The sequence below is a fragment of the Neolamprologus multifasciatus genome, chromosome 5 (genome assembly GCF_963576455.1).
Source record: "Neolamprologus multifasciatus chromosome 5, fNeoMul1.2, whole genome shotgun sequence".
NCBI lineage: Eukaryota > Metazoa > Chordata > Actinopteri > Cichliformes > Cichlidae > Neolamprologus > Neolamprologus multifasciatus.
Genome location: NC_140443.1, coordinates 37545069 through 37565489, shown reverse-complemented (window position 1 = coordinate 37565489; position 20421 = coordinate 37545069). Strand labels below are relative to the sequence as shown.

Sequence of the window (20421 nt, the reverse complement as noted above, 5' to 3'; positions counted from 1 at the left end):
ACAGGAAAAAGAGGTGAGGGGGGAAGAGCAGCACGTTTTTACATTCCTCCCTTATGTTTCACTCCATGAGGTTAACTGCACAGGAGGCCTTGAGACAGCTGTATCAGTCAACAAGGCTTCTGGTTTAACACAGTACAAATTATAGTGTTAGGTTTTCTACCCTTTTGATGCCCTCTGCTTAGGTAGCTCCACCACGGTTTGACCAGATTTCAGTGTGTCGCGGCTAGCTGACTACCCAAGTGATCTCAGCCCTCTTTAACCACAGCCAGTGGTTGGCCCACTGAGCAGTGTTAACTAATTTTCTTATAGCCTGCCACAGCACCTGTCCTCTGGCTCCAATCTCTTTAAGCAGTTTTGCTGTTGTACTGGCCCCTAACCCTGAATTTTAGTTCAGGTCGTATCTCTCTACAGAAACAGCTTCCCTTTGTCCTGTGACGGCCAGTATTGGTTAGTAATCTTATAAAGCCAAAAATGACATATTCCCAAAATACAGGGTTAAGTGCTGTTACAGCTCAGAGGGTTGACTTAACCCTCTAATAATCAATGTAGTTAAAATACTCAAAACAACGTTGTCAATGGTAAGGGGACAAAGTTGATTTTAATTTGAAAATATGTGTACATATGTGGCTGTAGCTCAGGTGGCAGAGCAGGTCAGCCACTAATCAGAAGGTCGGTGGTTCGATCCCAGGCTGCCTCCTGCATGCCAAATATCCTTGGGCAAGATACTAACCCCATGTTTGCCTACTGGTGGTGGTCAGAGGGCCCGGTGGCGCCTGTGTCTGGCAGCCTCGCCTCTGTCAGTGCGCCCCAGGGTGGCTGTGGCTACAATGTAGCTGCCATCACCAGTGTGTGAATGGGTGACTGACTGAATGTGGTGTGAAGTGCTTTGGGGTCCTTAGGGACTAAGTAAAGCGCTATAAAAATACAGGCCATTTACACATTCATACTGATATGAATACAGCCACCACTGATGTACTAGAGTTCAAGTAATTGTTTGTCTTTAGCAAAATGTAGATAAAATAATGTTGCATGTTCTCAAAAGCACATATGATGAGCTGTGTTAATGTACCAGCAACATCTTATAACGGCTTAATGATAATATATATAACTAAAGAATTTTTACTTACTGCAATGCGGGCAGAATCAATTATCCGGCCAACATTTCTGTTTTTCAAGAAAGCTTGCCCCCACTGGCTATCCAATGATTCTACCTTTTCTTCTAGCTTCTTTTTGGTGGACAGACTCCCAATCAGGCCAGCAGGTTCTTCTGCTGGCCTGATTGGGAGTCTGGCAAGATGTACAGGGCCTGAATTTGGAGCGTGTCATGTTGAAACAAAGAATAATTACACACAGAAAAGGCAGCAGACAGACAAAAGTAAAATTATAGGTTAACCAGCACTCTGACTAAAAAAAAGCTGAAGAGTTAAAGAGACAAAAATGCGGACAGAAACAGAGAGACAGACCAATAAGGACAGCAGTAAGAACAGATACAAACAGACTGACGTGGCTCTTAAAAGTGCCTTAAGGAGTTTTTCAAAAAGCAGATGCAGGAAGCGATAACTGGCTGATTGATGAAGAACCTGTTTAGAAAAAAAAAAAAGTATTCAGAATTCAGAAGCACCTTAATATATATATATATATAAAAAAAATATATACATTAAATCCTTTTGTAACGATTTAGATAAACCCTGTTTACTGTCCATTTGTATTTCATTTGCATTTGCAGCATAGATGATTGCTCTCCTATTTAATGATTATGTAATGCTGTTATTACTTTTTTATCGAGAACGAGAGAGAGAGAGAGAGCCAGAAAGAGAGAGCTAGATTGATAGATAACGTCTGGCAATACTGACCCTCAAACTTTACAAAGTGGCAACAACAGCAAACCTCAGCACACACTTCTCTATCACTGTACCCTGGATGATGATATATGATAAGCTTGACTTGATTGGCTAACAGATACTAATTTAGCTAGCTTACAGCACATGTGGTGTGGCAACATATATGCAATTAAATGTTAAGTCATTCGCTGTTCCACAAAATTCTTAACCCATAGAACTGCTACAAGCAACTTTGTGAGTTGACTGTTTCGGGGTTTTTTTGAGTTATAAATAAGAAAAATATTTTTTTAAAAACTACAGATTCAGATTCTTACTTACCTACTTACGATCGAGTACGGTGACGTCACTGCCGCTCATCTAATATGATAATAACAAATAAGAATAAGAATAACAAATAGCTTGACCACAGCTGACTGTTATAGAAAATTCCACGACACTGTGGGACCCAGGAAGACTGTATACCTGCATCTCTACCAACTTGCATTGCAGTTTCTGCAGCCTCTTCTGTTCCACGTGAGAGAATTTTTTCTAAGGCAGGAGAAATTATCTCCAAGAAAAGAAACAGATTCAGTCCTCGCACAGTGGAACAAACTCTCTTCTTAAATAACAACCAAGCAGGATGAGCTTAAATATCATCATACATCATGTTTTTACTTTGTTTCCCTTTCCAGTTCACAATTCTACCGACAGGTGAAAAATATGTGTAAGAAAATTGATCTAATATAAGATTATTTATCAACCTACCTGTCCAGCTGTCCAGTGATTAGTAGAATAAGTACATGGAGGCAGGATCTCACAGCAGAACCATACCCCATAATGTGTTGTACATCATTATATGTAAATTATATGTATTTTTCATCTACCAACATCAAAAAGTTACAAACAAAGAAAGTTTAGTGATCAAATAATGAAGCAGTACACTTTAATTTGCAGATTCAAGCTGTTCTTCATATCTTTGGCCACCAGATGGCATCAGAGACGACTGAAAAGCTTTGAGTAATGAATTCTTTTTTAAGACAGGCTTCAATGCTTCAGAAAGCTTTGTTTCGCCATCACTAGCAGTAGTGATGTGCTGCCTGCTTTTTGTTGGTGGCTGAATTCATTCACACAGACACCCTGGAAAACATGCTTCACACACACACACACACACACACACACACACACACACACACACACACACCTGTGTATTTATATCTTGTGAGGGACATCTCATTGACACAATGCTTCCCCTAACCCAAACCATCAAAAATGAATGGCTAACACTGACCCTTACCCTAAACCTAACCATAACATAATGGTACTGACCAGTGGCGGAGCGGGGGGGGCTTACTGGGCTTAAGCCCGGGTCATGTTTTCAGAAGCCCGGGGTCTTTTGGAGCGTAATTTGTTTCATAGTTAGATGCCTGACTGACAACTGTATAAAACAAAAACTACACACAATATTCGAAGCACATAGTGCACACTGTGGGAATTTACGACTGTGTGTAAATCCCCCCTAATATTGGTATGATCCGAGCTCAGACACTAAGGACTGAGCGAGGGGGCGGGGACAGCTGCTGCCTGCGAGTTTGCTGTTGGAGAAACACAGCCAGACAGAGGAGAACTGAAGTTTGACCAGGTACCAAAGCAAATCATTCGTACTGTATAAATAATGTAAATATGACGGTGTATCACGAAAGATTGATATCAAACTGATCACTTGACCAATATTACGTTACTCGTTCTTCAAGTGAGTCAACAAACGGCGAAATGAAAAGCCGAACAACAACAATGCTGTTTCTTTAGAGTCTCGGCTTACATGTGTGTTTATTTCATATTTTCAGTTGTTTCCCTCCACGGATAAATAAATCAGTTTCAGTAATGTACTGATATACAAGAATGGACATGAGGAGCTTCTTTCAAAGAAAAAACTCTGGTAGTATTTTATATATTATGCTTTGTATGTTGTTCAGTATATTTCTATGCAAAACAAGAGGAGTTTTAATACACAGCAGTATATTCACAGTTTAAACCAGATATTTACACTTTATGGAAAACACAAGAACATTTTTTTACTGTACAACATCAATTTAGAGTAAACTTGTTTTGTTTTGGATAAATGAATATAGAAATATCTTTTGAATTAGTTAAATGTCAGAATAAAGAGAGACAGAGCTTCTATTTTTATCACTTTCATCAAATGTAGGAGTAAATATACACTAAGTTTATTGTTAATTAATAAGAAAACTCCAGACGATTCCATTCTGAGCTGAAGAAGCTTCTGATTGGTTAGTAGAGTCCATGTGAGTAAATTGGTGGCACAGCTGTGGATGCATATAAGGCAAAACACAGAGCCTGTTTCTGTGACATTGGGAACATCAAGAGACATCAACCAAAACACCAGGAACAGAATTGTGGAGCTCCATAAATGTGGCTCAAGTTTGAATACAATTTGGTGCCATTTACAATTAAGAAATACAGACAGTTTCTCTCTTTACTCTTAAAGTTAACAAATATGTTTTTTATATTTATCTAAAAAAAAATAAACATTTAGTCTGATTTGATGTTACAATTAAAAAAGTGTTTTTATCTGAAGAGTTTGTAAATATCTGGTTTCAACTGTATATTTGATGATGTTGGTGTTTGGCTTGATTGTCAGCACAAAGAGAGAGAGAGGGAGGGAGAGGGAGGGAGAGGAAAAGGGAGAGAGAGGAAGAGAGAGAGAGAGAGAGGAACAGAGAGAGAGGGAGAGGAACAGAGAGGGCGAGAGAGGAACAGAGAGAGAGGAACAGAGAGGGAACAAGAGCAGGTGAGACACTCATGTTAGTCAAATGGTTGTTTACCAAAAGAATCACCGTATCATAGGTCCTCATGTATCTCGTACCTGGTGTTTCTTTTTAGGTTTGTTATTTTTCAAATTCTATATTTATTAAGTTTTTCAGGCTTGTTTGCACAGCAAGGCTAAATAATTATATAAACGTTTCTGAATCTAAATAGTGGACTTTGGTAGAATTAATAATAAGTGTAGTGCAGGTCTATGATGATATTTAGTGCTGCTATCATCTAGTTCTGATTCTGGTTCTGTCTTGGTTAAGTCCTAAGTAGTCCTGATTTTGATCTGTTGTAGTCCTGTTTTAATTCCGGATCAGTTCAGGGTCTGGTTGAATTGGGGTTTAGTCCTCGTGTCTTGATGCAGCCCTGACTTTGTTCTGCCTCGCTGCTTAATTAAAAAACTAGTTTAAGGTGTCCTGTATATGTGATATATATTTTTCCCTATATGAAGTCATTCTTTTTTGAACAAAACTCAAAACACAGCCTATTAATCTTTCAGTCACCCCCCCTCCCCCAATCCCATGCGTACTATGCATACTACCATACTACCCTTTAGGGCTAAGCCCCGGGTGTATCAAATGTCTGCCTCCGCCTCTGGTACTGACACTGACACTAAAACCACATTTTGAGTCTCAAAATTGCCTTCAAATTCGTGGGGTCCCCGTGAGACCTGTTTGTCCCCACAAGTATAATAAACTACCAACTATCGTCCACACACACACACATATACTTGTAAACCTTGCCACATGGGGACCTCGATGTTCGCCTGAAAAAAATGGGACCCGCGGGGACCTCGGGTTTTTTTGTGAATATAGGATTGGCTATACCTCAGCCCTTTTTCTAGGACTTTTTGGATGCCAGAAACTACATGCTCAATGGCATTTCTGAAGTTTTTAAAAAAAAAATTCAGTCAGGTTTTATTGTTCCGGTGGGGACTTCAATATTACGCCATACAAAAACCACCACCAGATGGCGCTATACAGACTTTCTTTTGAGGATGTATTAATATGCATGTGGTCAGCATTAAAGATTAGGTTTTTTAAATCAAATATAACAATATAGTGATTGCATTTGTGCTTTATTTATACTCTTTAAATATATTGCATTAGTTATTATATTTGTATTATTATTGATATATGCATACATTGCTACTCCATCAAAAAACATATAAATTATTTTAAGGTAAAACCATCTTTTAACATTTAGCTACTGTAAAATTTGTATGACAGATACACATCAGACACTGGTAAATGCCGTATCACTTTTAGGTCAGCATGTCATGTCTATACATCAGGTAAAAAACAGTCTCACAAGCCTTCTCTTACGTGGTTGAACGTCTACTTCCTGATGGATACTGGAGTATGAGTGCTTCCTGAAAAATAACAAACAGAAAATCATTTTCATAGTTTTTGTTATAATATACATCTTTAACCAGGAGATGCTCTAACAGTATGTCATACTTTCCCTTCAGACTCCAAACTAAGAGATCTTTCAGATTGAAACTGGAGCTTCCAGTGAACATCTGCCACTTATCCCTGTATGCATATCTTAAAATCATGCCTGTAACTTGAAGGAATCCTTATTCAGATTAATTTGCTACAGTTCATATTGTATTAGTGCAGGCCTGGTGTTGCTGCATTATATCACCCAGATCCACTTGAGACTAACAGATTTGGAGAAGAACAGAAAACATCATGTGAACTCGATAAATAGAGGATAGATTTTAAAGTTTTGAAATTTCAAGGTTACCTTTTTTTCCAAACAAATGCTTACAGGAAGCATCAGCAGAAGCAGGCGATCTGGCAGATACTGCAACCGGTTGGAGGTGAGGGGAGGAAGACAGGACAAATACATGTGGAAGAGGGCCAAAGATTAACTAGAAAAAGTGACATTTCCTGTGAAAACGCAGTGTGAATGCCGTGTAGTGGAATCTGAAAACAGCCGAAGGAGAATCATCTGCTGAAAATACTTTGTAGAAACTGAAGTCTTTGCTGAAAACTGTCGTATTTGAAAGGGTACACTGAATAATGTCAATAAAGCTCACTGAGTGCAAGCAGAGAAGATGTGTCACAACAGCCACAGGTAGGACTCAAACCTGCACCCCCAGGTCTCACAGCAGCTGCTCATCTCACTGAGCCAAACTAGTTACTGTCCCAAACGCCGATATGGTGAGAGAAAAAATGTGTAGGGTCCCGAAGAAGCTGAATCGTGCTGAAAAGAGGTGAAGAAGCAGAACTGTATGCTTAAAACGGGTGAAAAAGCTGCAATTTTGCTTAAAGAACAGAAGAGGCTGAAATTTGTGCAAAAAAGAGGTGAAAAAGCTGAACTTTCTCCTAAAAAAGAGGTGAAAAAGCTGAACTTTCTCCTAAAAAAAGAGGTGAAAAAGCTGAACTTTCTCCTAAATTAGGGGTGAAAAAGCTGAACTTTCTCCTAAAAAAGGAGGTGAAAAAGCTGAACTTTCTCCTAAAAAAGGAGGTGAAAAAGCTGAACTTTCTGCAACAAAAAGAGGTGAAAAAGCTGAACTTTCTGCAACAAAAAGAGGTGAAAAAGCTGAACTTTCTCCTAAAAAAAGAGGTGAAAAAGCTGAACTTTCTCCTAAAAAAAGAGGTGAAAAAGCTGAACTTTCTCCTAAAAAAGAGGTGAAAAAGCTGAACTTTCTCCTAAAAAAAGAGGTGAAAAAGCTGAACTTTCTCCTAAAAAAGAGGGGAAAAAGCTGAACTTTCTGCAACAAAAAGAGGTGAAAAAGCTGAACTTTCTGCAACAAAAAGAGGTGAAAAAGCTGAACTTTCTCCTAAAAAAAGAGGTGAAAAAGCTGAACTTTCTCCTAAAAAAAGAGGTGAAAAAGCTGAACTTTCTCCTAAATTAGGGGTGAAAAAGCTGAACTTTCTCCTAAAAAAGGAGGTGAAAAAGCTGAACTTTCTCCTAAAAAAGGAGGTGAAAAAGCTGAACTTTCTGCAACAAAAAGAGGTGAAAAAGCTGAACTTTCTGCAACAAAAAGAGGTGAAAAAGCTGAACTTTCTCCTAAAAAAAGAGGTGAAAAAGCTGAACTTTCTCCTAAAAAAATGGTAAATGGTAAATGGACTGATTCTTATATAGCGCTTTTCTACTCTCCCGGAGTACTCAAAGCGCTCTATACAACACGCCACATTCACCCAGTCACACCCATTCTCACAAGCACTTTATCTATACTTAGTGCTATGCTATCTAACTACATTCACACACATTCATACTCCGATGGACGCATCGGAGAGCAACTTGGGGTTAGTATCTTGCCCAAGGATACTTGGCATGCAGACTGGAGGAGCCTGGGATCGAACCTCCAACCTTCCGATCAGTAGGTGACCTGCTCTACCTCCTGAGCTACAGCCAAAAAAAAGAGGTGAAAAAGCTGAACTTTCTCCTAAAAAAGAGGTGAAAAAGCTGAACTTTCTCCTAAAAAAAGAGGTGAAAAAGCTGAACTTTCTCCTAAAAAAGAGGGGAAAAAGCTGAACTTTCTCCTAAAAAAAGAGGTGAAAAAGCTGAACTTTCTCCTAAATTAGGGGTGAAAAAGCTGAACTTTCTCCTAAAAAAGAGGTGAAAAAGCTGAACTTTCTCCTAAAAAAAAAGAGGTGAAAAAGCTGAACTTTCTGCTGAGAAGAGCAGAACTTGAACCTTCTGCTGAAAATAGGTGAAGAAACTGAAGAGGGGCAACGAAGCTGAAGTTGTTGCTGAAAACTGCTGAAGAAAATTCTGAATGTTGCAGAAACCTCTAAAATATTCTGATACTATTGCCCAATTAGAAAATTACAGCATGGGATACTATAATGTTGAATTAATTATTTATTGAATTATTCCACAGACAATTAAGACATCTATGTTAATAAAAAGCAAAAAATATTTTTAAAATCTTGCATTCTCAGTGCAACATAAACATGTGGTTCTTTTTCTTCCTCATATTATCTTTTAACTTTGGCATTTTAGTTGACTTAAGGCCTGATTCATGTTCACATGTAGCCTGCTAATTAGCTGCTACTCATCTGCTAGCTAACATGTCCTAGCAAGCCTTGTGAAAATCCAGTAGGTTTTAGTAGTTATTTTTAATGTTATGACAAATAGTAGGAAGTGAGCTTAACAATACAATGTTTTATTAAAAGCAGAGTAAAATAACTTAAAACTTACCATTTCTGGAGATTTCACAGCTAACATGCTGCATGCGCGTACTTCATGTGTCTTTCCCCTTTTGACAAGAGCATGCGTGCAGTTTGAAAAAAGGAGCACTGGATTTATCACACAGCACACCCTGAGTTAACTACAGGAGGACTTGAGGAGAGTGAGTCATCATGAAAAGTCAGGTTCTGTGTGTATAATCAAGTGTTTGTTAGTTTTTGAACAGAGGGGAAGAGTTGAGGAGGAGACCTAGAACTTGACTTTTCAGGTCCCCACATGACTGTGTGTACAATCAAGTGTGTGAACAGAGAGGAGGAGTTCACTGAATTTGATGATAAAATATCAGAAACAGATCAACTGTTTTAAACCAATCAAGTCTTTTTAAATGATCCAAGCACCAGTAGGGAAACGAGGGGTTACCTTAGTTAATTTCCATCATACTTGGGAGGAAGAATCTTTTTAGCTAGCATTAACATGGTGGCGGATGTGTGCAAACTACAGAGCCTACTCTACCCGAGAGAGATGGTTGGAGTGGGGAATGGGAATAGTTGTGTGGGGACCTGAAAAGTCAGGCTGTGTGTCTAATGTATCGGATACATTTCAAAATCTTTAGAAGGATTTAATGGTATATAGATCATGAAAGTCAGTTAAATTATACATGTACAAATGATTTTATAAATAATGTAACATCTGCCATTGTTTCAGGTTTTAACAAAAGAAAATATGACCTAGAAATAGATAAAACTGCAATTGAATATGTATTATGTCTTTATTAGAAAAGACAAAACAACTCCTGCTGGTAGAAAGTCACTCTTCATTGCAATCTTTCAAGTAAAGCTGTGTTCAGCAAAGAGTTCAGAGTCTACACAGTGTTTTCAGGAGATAGTACTCCTTCTGCTGTTTTCAGATTACACTACACTGCATTGACGCTGCATTTTCGCAGGAAATGCAATTTTTTTTAGTTGCATCTGTTTTTACAGAGGAATTGTGGAAACTGTGGTGAAGTGCTCTTTGGGCTGGTTTTCAGCTTTGCTTCTCTTCGTACTTGAATCCTGAAACTCGGGTGTTATGTATGTCCTCATTAGGACAGAGATTTAAAAAAAAAAAATGTATATTTACTGATTCAAAACACTGTAAAAACATGCACCTAAAAATGCAATAGCAGTCATCTCACCCCAGACAAGCTGATTTAACATGAAAATATTGTATGTATAAGTGTGCCAGGAGATATGCAAGAAGGAAATAAAAAGTAATACAGCTAGGCATAACATGCCCATACAGTGTGTGTATTGTGCATTGTCACTGCTGAAAAAGCCACATAAATAAATACATAAAAATACAAAATACGTACCGTGATCACTAGGGATGGGTATCGAAAACCGGTTCTTGTTGAGAACCGGTTCCCACTGTTTCAATTCCTTGGAATTGTTTGCCATTTTTACAAACGATTCCCTTATCGATTCCAGTCGCCCCAAATGAAGTCACCACGTTGCGGAGCGTCATTTACCTGGCAGGAAACATGGCGGCTCAAACGCTCAAAAGTTTGGTTATACTTTACGAGAACAACAGGACAACTTGCAATACTTGCAAAGTAGATATTTCATTTAAGGGAGGAAACACTACGAATATGCAAAAGCATTTGCTCACAAAACACACGATGACCTTAAATGAATGTCGTGTTTTTAATTCCGGACTCGTGAATCTCAACCCAGCAGCAGCGGTAACGTTTGCACGTCCTCTCCCGTTAATGCGGCAGGTAAATAATCAACTAACAGTGCAGATTATGTTAGCACGATCTGCCTTATTACAAAACCTGCCATTACTGTGCATTTAGTGACCATGATGACAGACAGAGTCTGGCTCAGATGCTGGCAGTTCTCGCTGTAGCGTCTCCTTTCAGGCCAGGATAGACGAATGTCACCGAGCAGTGACTCAGTTTGTGGTCAAAGGCTTGCACCCATTTGCCACAGTAGATGCCCCGATTTTTGGTAAGTGAATGTGTTTAATTGTAGGCAGGGACATTACTGGATATTCTTGTGTAATGGCTACAGAAGAATATTTATTACACATTTTTTTCCCCGGGGACCCTGTGACCCCCCCTTTTAAGAGCCGTAGGCTGTGGATCTCTGAAGATCTCACTGTTGGGTTTGTTACTCCTAAATTTCTATCTTGTTCAAAGAGAAGATATAAAACAAAGTTCTAAGCTAATCGACCTTAGTATTCTCCTTTTTTAAAAAAGAATCGATAAGAGAATCAAATCGTTAAACAGAATCGAAAATGGAATCGGAATCGTGAAAATCTTATCAATACCCATCCCTAGTGATCACTGATATCCATAGAAACCTGAACAGATTTGCATCGCGAAAAGGCTTTTCTGCCTTATTTGCGCAAACAATAAACGTGACTGATGCGTTTGAAGCGCAAAGTAAAATACGTAGCATTTTAGGTGGTGCATTTTGTGCATTCGCGCTTATCGCATCTGCCACTCAAGATGGAAAAATCTGAACGCCGCAACAACCAATCAGGTGACGGGTGTCAGTGATGCTGTGACTAAGTGAATGGAGTCACAGCATCAGCAGGACATGGATACTGATAAACACCATGGCTAATCACCCCGAGCTACATGACGCCAGCTGTTTTCTATACAGAGACAGGAATAAAAAAATAAACATTATAAAGAGGTTAAACTATTTAGACAGGAAAGCTCTTAAGAGGTTTGTGGGTGGCTCTTAAAAGAGGCCCCGCTCTCTCTGTCGAGAAGTGAGCCATGAACAGCTTCCTCACCCAGACACCCAGGCTTAATGGCTCCACCACAGCACGTCCTGCACCGCTCACATATTATAAACTTTTACTAACCACAGACAGATGGACAAGCGCTCTGCAGTTGTGAATGAGCACCTGTAGTTGGTGTCTAGGTGGGCGATGCATGGACCGACGCGGAACAGCAGCTTCTCAAACTGGGCGAGGGACAGACGGTGGTACCGCCCATCATCCAGACGCAGCTCCTGGAGCAGGTGCTGAAACTCACCAAACTGCTCACGCTTCTGGAGGACCTGATGGACCTAGGTACGGTGAGGATGTCCTTTACGCTGCTGCTCTGCTCTTCTCAGTAAATAGAGAAGGCAGACTCTCTCTTCAAACGCTAGATCGACGGCTGCCATCTTGCAAACATACCATCTGGCACTACTTCCTCCCACATTTCCGGTTCACGTGCATGAAAATTGCATATTTTAAAGGACACGCTTCGAGGTGCGAATGTGTGTGATGCTTTTTGGTCGCTTCTATCGCGTTCGATGTGAACAACAAGCAGCGGGTGCTGCTGCTTGTTGACCTCGCCCATGCCATGCCAAGGCGCTCACAGGCGGAGGATAGTCCTAGACACCTATGCGTCCTAACTGCAAATGAATCGCGCATGAGCGAAGCCGCTGCTCCTGCACTGACTGTAACATAGTCAGTTCTTCTGTTACTGTTAAGTTGTTTTCTGGACCACAAGGTTTAAAACTACTTATAAACACACACACACAAAGTAACTCTACCAGAGTGCCTATTTCGGGTCACTTTTGCCCGTCCAAGCCCAGATAAAGGAGCAGGGTTGGAATTGTGACATTAAAAATGAATAATTGCTAAAAGAAATTTAACTTGTGTACACCTGTGTGCACACCTGTGTGGATCAGCATGCTTGTATTCCAAAGGTTTCTCCATGTAACGATCTGCTAGGGAGTGTGGGGAGCCATTGCCCCGTCCCCCAGGGCATTAAGCAGGTATGGAGGAGATCCAGGCCCCAGACATCCAGAGGCCCCAGAGTACGAGGACCTGAGGAGAACCACCAAAGGTGGGGGAACCGTGCCACCCTCCTGGGAAGAGCTGAGTAGAGCCCCAAACGAGAGGTCACCCAGCAGCCATGGAGCAGAGGCCAGAGGGGGTTGCAATGGTGTGCCCGCGGGCTCTGCCGGCAGCCAGCTGTGCCAGAGAGGACTGAGCTTCAGGCCCAGAGGCCAGAGGCCTGAGGGCACCCCACCCCCCGGAAGGGGACCAGCTGGGCCACAGGCAGCAGGCCCCACCAATCTGCCACCAGGAGTTAGCCGGTACATACATGAGCGCCCAGCCCCAGTCGACAAGAATCACCAACACACCAACGTCTGAGGGCATCAGCCACCGGCAGGGAGTGTGGTGAGGGGAGATAGGCCTCCGTACTTTGGAGGGCCTGAGATGTACCCAGAGAAGTTGCGTCTAAGACCCAACCTAACATATAGACACAGACGAACAGGCGCACGCAGACACAAACGTGCATTCCCACCCCCATATACACAACCAAATACTCACTCACCCAACGTGTAGACAGACACAAATACACACTGCACAGACAATCACACTCCCCAAACGTACTCTATATCTCAGGTCCAGGTACCCCCGCCCCCAGAGGGGCAAGCCGCACCTAGACCCAGGAGATGTAACCCTTCTCTCTGGGGTGGAGGCAAGCGGACCGCCTCCTTATCTGCAGTAGCAGGGAGGCCCCGCATCCCAGACCCCAATCTGACGGCCAGCACCTCCTCCCAGCCCCCCAGCCCTGACGGCTAACAGAACCGGGGTGAGTGAAGACCCCAAACCTCCCTCCGCCCTCTCATATGTAGTGTTGCTTTGTGCTGTTCTAAAGTGCATTTAAATCACAGGAGAGCATGGTTCCTGCTTCCTGTCAGAGAGCAGCACGGCTCCTCCCGAAAACCATCAGTGTCTATATGCATTTAAAATTGAGGGTAGGGCACCAGCGCCAACGGTGGGTTGGAATACACCGACCATCCTCTGGATGCTGTAAAACGTGCCCACCCCCAGGGCCCTATATGTATGTGTTATGTGAGACTGTGAGTAATGTTGGTGTCTAGGTTGCAGAATAAAATTGAGGCACAGGCGGCCAGAAGGGGACAGAGGGGGAGTGCCTTCCCTGCACCTTGGTGACATACCTGCACCCCAAGCCCTGCGTGTGTGGGTGGGTGTAGTAGAGCGGGAATAGGGAGGCAACTGAGGATGGGGAGGGAAGAAAGGGAGGGGCAAGCGGCCCCTCCCTGGGGCCAGCTCCCCCGCTGACCCCAGTAGGTACCCCCACACTCTGGAACCCACCAGGGCAAGGGGGCCCAGGCCCATCCGGACCGGGGCCCACAGCAGCAGCACCGCCCAGCCCCAGAGAGTCCGGGGCAGCCCACCCGACTCCACCGCAGAGAAAACTGCACCCACCCCATCATCCAATCATCTCCCAAACTACACAAGACAATAGACACCCAGGTTGAGTTCATTCTCTACCTCTCCTATATCTCTCCCCCACCTGCAGAGTGAGCTCCTGTAGAGAGGAGACCACCTGCAAAGATATAACAGCCTCCCCACCAGTTAGAGAGCCCCCTAGTTGGGCCGATGCACCAGAGGTCCCCTGCACTGGGGCTGAGCCCCCCTGCACCCACCCGCCCACAGCCCCGGCGACACAACAACCAGGACCCAAGCCCCCAAGGCCCAGCCAGCACCCCACCCAGGGGCAGCCAGGCTACGAGGCCAGTAACCAACGTCCGCCAGCACAGACCCTCCCCCACCCCAGCTAGGTGATGAAGCCAATCAAAGGAGCCCAAAGGGATTGATCAAATGTGATGGCAGAAGCTGTATCAAGACTAATGTGATCTATTAGACTGTTTTTATATTGGTTAGAATTAAGATTATTTTTATTTTTCCAGTTAATGAGGACCATTTTCTTGGCAATGCATAGGGCCGTAAAAACAACGTGGGCTGTTTATTTCTGCAGTGACCTCATCCAAGTTGCCCAGCAAACACACTAAAGGGGAGGTTGGAATTTTACATTTCAGACACTTTGATAAGTCTTCACATATCTCACGCCAAAACTTCTGAACTGGTGGACAGAACCAAAGAGCGTGGAGGTAATTGTCCGGTGTATTTGCTAGACAGTGTGAGCAGTTGTTGGAAGGCGTATAGCCCATCTTGAACATCCTATGACCAGTATAGTGCACTCTATGTAATATTTTGTATTGTATTAATTGCAAAATGGGATTTCTGATCCATTGAAAGGTTTTTAGGCATATCTGAGACCAAAGGTTTTGGTCTAAGCTGATCGATAAATCTGCTTCCCATTTTGCAATAGGAAGGGATATTGATTCATCTATTTTAAAAAAGAGTTCTGTATATTTTAGCCAATAATTTGGGGGGGGGGGGTTTAGATTAAAAATGGATTTAATTTGTTGATATTCCAAAAATCGTTTCTTGTTGATCCCATATTGTGTAACTAGTCTGTCAAACAAAATAAAGTCTGTTCCTTCCAATATATGTTCCAAGTATTTATCCTTTGCAACTCCAATCTGGAAAGTTTATCATATTATTGTTTTGTAATATGTCTGGATTTTTCTAGATAGGTGTACGTTTGCATGGGATTAATAAAGACTCTGTCATTTTTAGAAACTCCCACCATGCTGTCAGAGAAGAGCTGATGTTGATGCTTTTAAAGCATTCATGTCGTTTGATGTTTGAGCTGATAAATGGTAGGTCTGAAATTTCTAGATTATTACATAGTGCCTGTTCTACATCTATCCAAGGTTCATCTAAGAAGGTGTGTTTAAACCATCTAGAGATGAACTGAAGCCTATTGGCTAAAAAACAGTGATTAAAGTTAGGCAGATCTAATCCTCCTTTATCCTCTTTATTTACATCACCATAAAAAATTACCCTGATCAGGCAATAAGAGTCCAATTGTCCTTGATTAGCAAACTGAAGCCACTAAAGGGTCCCATTCGACCTCAACCAACAAGTTAAGGCCGTTAAGAGTCCACCAGAAAGTCCACCAATGGAGCCAGGCCAACAACGTCCTCCATCGTCTTCTCTCCCGCTTCGCTCCAGCTTCTGCTAAGCACAAGGAGAGCAGCAGCAGTCACCCTTCTTAATTTTACTGGAGTGTCTGTATGAGTTTTATCAGATCAGCACTTACCCCGCAAGGGCAGAGCTCCAATCTCCGCCTGCCGCTGCTTCGTGTTCATAACATACAGTTGATAACTATCCCGCCATTAGCCTTGCTCAGCAAACAGCTGAACTTAGGTGAATAAGATCCATAGCAGATGATGTTAAAAACACACTGAGCGCATTAAAGTTTGTCGCTATTTTTCTATTCAGTTTGAGACTACAGATGTTGCAGATATGGCCAATTTGCTTGTTTACATTAGATATGAACACGAAAGTGCAGCTCAAGAAGACTTTCTTTTCTGCAACTCACTTCAGACCAGAACTACAGCTGAACACATTTTCCAGTTATTGAAGGAATTTTTTCAAGGAAATGGGCTGGATTGGAAAAGGTGCGTTGGAGACTGCACGGATGGTGCTAAAGGTCCATGACAGGTCACCACAGCGGAGTAGCAGCCCAAACTGCAGTATCCATCGCGAGGCCTTCGCAGTGCAAAAAAAAATGCCTGAAGAACTTAAAGCTGTACTAGACTCAGCTGTGAAAACTGTCAACTTCATAAAGAGCAGGACGGCGCACTCTCGCCTATTTCATGTGCTCTGTGATGAGATGGGCAGTGAACACCTCCAACTTCTGCTGTGTACAGAAGTAAGATGGCTTTCAAGAGAGAAGGTCCTTTCTAGGCTTTTCAAATTGCACAGAGAGATCCAGATGTTTTTACAGGACAAAAACTTCCCCTCATCAGATGTTTCTGAAGACACTGTATGCCAGCTCAGTCAGCTGGCATACATGTCGGACATTTTCTCTCGTTTAAACGAGCTGACATTGTTGCCACCTTGTCTCTCTCAGACAGCAGTTCAGTGAATATTTCCCAGCAACAGTAGATTTTCTCCTCCCATTTGCGACCACGTATCTATGTGAGAATTGCTTCTCTTCACTCGCCTTCATAAAGACAAAATATAGAAACAGATTAGATGCTGAATCCAACTTTAGGCTGAAGCTGACCTCAATCAACCCAGACATCACAGAACGCCATGCACATCCCTCTCAATAGATATGTAGACCAAGTTGCAAATAACAACAACATTTAAAGGTTTTAAAGGATTTATTTGTACAGATGTTAACAATCTTACTGAGTGTTTCAGTGCAGTACAGTTGTTATTTTCCCTTGTCACGTCTTGAATGTTTAAATGCAGTGCACTTCATACTGTCACTTGATGGGTGATTTAGTCAAGTACAGTTGTGGTGTTTTATGACAGTTAAAATAAATAACATTCCTATAAGAAATAAAATTATCTTGTGTAAACTGTATATATTGTTAAATAGGCCTATACTACTGTATAGGGATGGGTACCGGTATCCGGTGCCATGATGGCACCGGTTCTGACATAAACGGTAGTAACCAGACCGAAAAGCAGCGCACATTTCGGTGCTTTATTTCGGTGCTTTTTTTTCCTGAGCTGTGATACACTTTAGATTCTAGCCAATCATTTTACGTTTCCGAGGATAGTAGGCGGGGCCAGGTGCGTATGTTCTTTTAGAGCAGAGCTACAGATTAAAATGCCCAAGGCGAAGCGGTCAAAAGTCTGGCTGTACTTCACAGCAAAATATGCAAACTCAGCAGCCTGCAACAAGTGCTTTAAGCTGATACTGTGATACTGTCAAAGGAGGTAACACCTCATATCCGATGAAACACCTGGCGACATAGCGGGTTTTTTTTAAGCCGAGAAATGCGCCGTATTTGATAGCTTGCTGCGAGACCTCACACCGAGCACATCTACTGCGCGTGTGGTGCCTGTTAACGGACCCGGAGCCCTGCTAGTGTAGCAGAAATGATGACGGATGATGATGGCAGCAGCAGCCGTTCTTCTCTGCGTGAGTAGCTTAATGTTGTGCGTGTGTAATTTACATTGAGTAGGCTAACCACGTTATTACATTAATGCATGTAAGGTGAACTAGCAAACATCATCATAGCTACTGTACATGCGGCTGTCTTCTTGTTTGATTCAATTCAATTCAATTCAATTTTATTTATATAGCGCCAAATCACAACAAATGTCGCCTCAAGGCGCTTCATAGATACAGAGAAAAGCCCAACAATCATATGACCCCCTATGAGCAAGCACTTTGGCGACAGTGGGAAGGAAAAACTCCCTTTTAACAGGAAGAAACCTCCGGCAGAACCAGGCTCAGGGAGGGGCGGCCATCTGCTGTGATTGGTTGGGGTGAGAGAAGGAAGACAGGATAAAGACATGCTGTGGAAGAGAGACAGCGATTAATAACAGATACGATTCAATACAGAGAGGTCTGTTAACACATAGTGAGTGAGAAAGGTGACTGGAAAGGAAAAACTCAATGCATCATGGGAATCCCCCGGCAGCCTACATCTATTGCAGCATAACTAAGGGAGGATTCAGGGTCACCTGGTCCAGCCCTAACTATATGCTTTAGCAAAAAGGAAAGTTTTAAGCCTAATCTTAAAAGTAGAGATAGTGTCTGTCTCCTGAATCCAAACTGGAAGCTGGTTCCACAGAAGAGGGGCCTGAAAACTGAAGGCTCTGCCTCCCATTCTACTTTTAAATACTCTAGGAACAACAAGTAGGCCTGCAGAGCGAGAGCGAAGTGCTCTAATAGGGTGATATGGTACTACAAGGTCATTAAGATAAGATGGGGCCTGATTATTTAAGACCTTGTATGTGAGGAGCAGGATTTTGAATTCAATTCTGGATTTAACAGGAAGCCAATGAAGGGAAGCCAAAACAGGGGAAATATGCTCTCTCTTTCTAGTCCCTGTCAGTACTCTTGCTGCAGCATTTTGGATTAACTGAAGGCTTTTCAGTGAGTTTTTTGGACATCCTGATAATAATGAATTGCAGTAGTCCAGCCTGGAAGTAATAAATGCATGAACTAGTTTTTCAGCGTCACTCTGAGACAGAATATTTCTAATTTTAGAGATGTTGCGCAAATGAAAGAACGCAGTCTTACATATTTGTTTAATATGTGCGTTGAAGGACATATCCTGGTCAAAAATGACTCCAAGGTTCCTCACAGTGTTACTGGAGGCCAAGGTAATGCCATCCAGAGTAAGAATCTGGTTAGATACCATATTTCTAAGCTTTTCAGCGCCGAGTACAATGACCTCAGTTTTATCTGAGTTAAGAAGCAGAAAGTTAGTGGCCATCCAAGTCTTTATGTCTTTAAGACATTCCTGCAGTTTAACTAATTGGTGTGTGTTATCTGGCTTCATGGACAGATAGAGCTGGGTGTCATCTGCATAGCAGTGAAAATGTATGCTATGTCTTCTAATGATGCTGCCTAGGGGAAGCATGTATAATGTAAACAGAATTGGTCCTAGCACCGAACCCTGTGGAACTCCATAATACATGATGGCAGATATTCCCTTCACCCTGGCCAAAAAGGCTAAAATGACCAAAGAAAAAGTGGAAAACAGTTAAACATGAGAGGTTTTTGGACAAAGTTTGTGTTTTTTCCATTGTTTAAGCACTGCTTCCAGCCAAGAGTGATACCATATATGCCCCATAGCTGCAGAAAAGGCTAACATTGTTATCTTTTTACAAAAAAACAGCTGAACATGAGAGGTTTTTGGACCAATTTTGTGTTCTCCATTCTTTAAGCACCGGTTTGAGCACCGTTTAAGCACCGGCACCGTTTCAAAAGTACCGGTTTGGCACCGGTATCGGATAAAACCTAAACGATACCCATCCCTACTACTGTATTTTAATGTCGGTCATAAGAGTGAATAATAATAATAATAATGGATTGGATTTATATAGCGCTTTTCAAGGCACCCAAAGAGCTTTACAATGCCACTATTCATTCACTCTCACATTCACACACTGGTGGAGGCAGGTTGTAGCCACAGCTGCCCTGGGGCAGACTGACAGAAGCGAGGTATTTCAAGAGCTATATATTTTATGAGGTGGTAGTCATTGTGAAAAGTTTGAGAACCAGTGGTCTAGTATAAAGAGTGTAGTGTGATTGTAGGGGATGGACATCATGGTAAATGGACTGATTCTTGTATAGAACGTTTCTACTCCCAGTGTACTCAAAGCACTCTATACAACATGCCACATTCACAGCTTCTAAGCTTTCAGTCACAGCTAATATTCATACTCTGATGGATGCATCAGAGAGCAACTTGGAGTTGGTGTCTTGCCCAAATATATTTGGCATGCAGACTGGAGGAGCCAGGGTTCGACCCACCAACCTTCTGATGTAGATGACCTGCTCTACCTCCCGAGCTACAGCCAATCACATCATCCAAGATGGCTTGTGAAGGTGTGAACATCTTGTGAAACATCAGTTGTATAAATCCACACAGAGCAGCAGGTTTGCTGATCACATCATGTACACTCTGCCCGTGCTGAGCCACGACACAGATTTTAGTGTTCCCCCATCAAGGTGAAGAGGATTGGGTGAAATGGGCACAGCTTCATCCCTGACAGTCAGCAGACCTCAGTCTCATGAGGTTGTTTAAAAGCAAATAAAAGTCACAAATGCCCAGTTAGAGAACTGGTCACAGTAACAAGATTAAACATTAAAAACAGCTTATATGTGTTTATGTTACTTGTTATGACTCCATACTGTTGTCTTTGTACACTTGTTATCCTTTCACTTGAGTTCAGTAACTGAGGTACAGTGGCTTGCAAAAGTATTCGGCCC

At 42.1% G+C, this 20421-nt stretch overlaps 1 protein-coding gene across 1 annotated transcript in view; it reads right to left on the bottom strand.

Annotated features, from left to right (window-relative positions):
• The window catches only part of sypl2a (synaptophysin-like 2a), a 495265-nt gene that overhangs the window by 176266 nt on the left and 298578 nt on the right, over positions 1–20421 (bottom strand). The gene's annotated exons all lie outside the window — the stretch shown is intronic.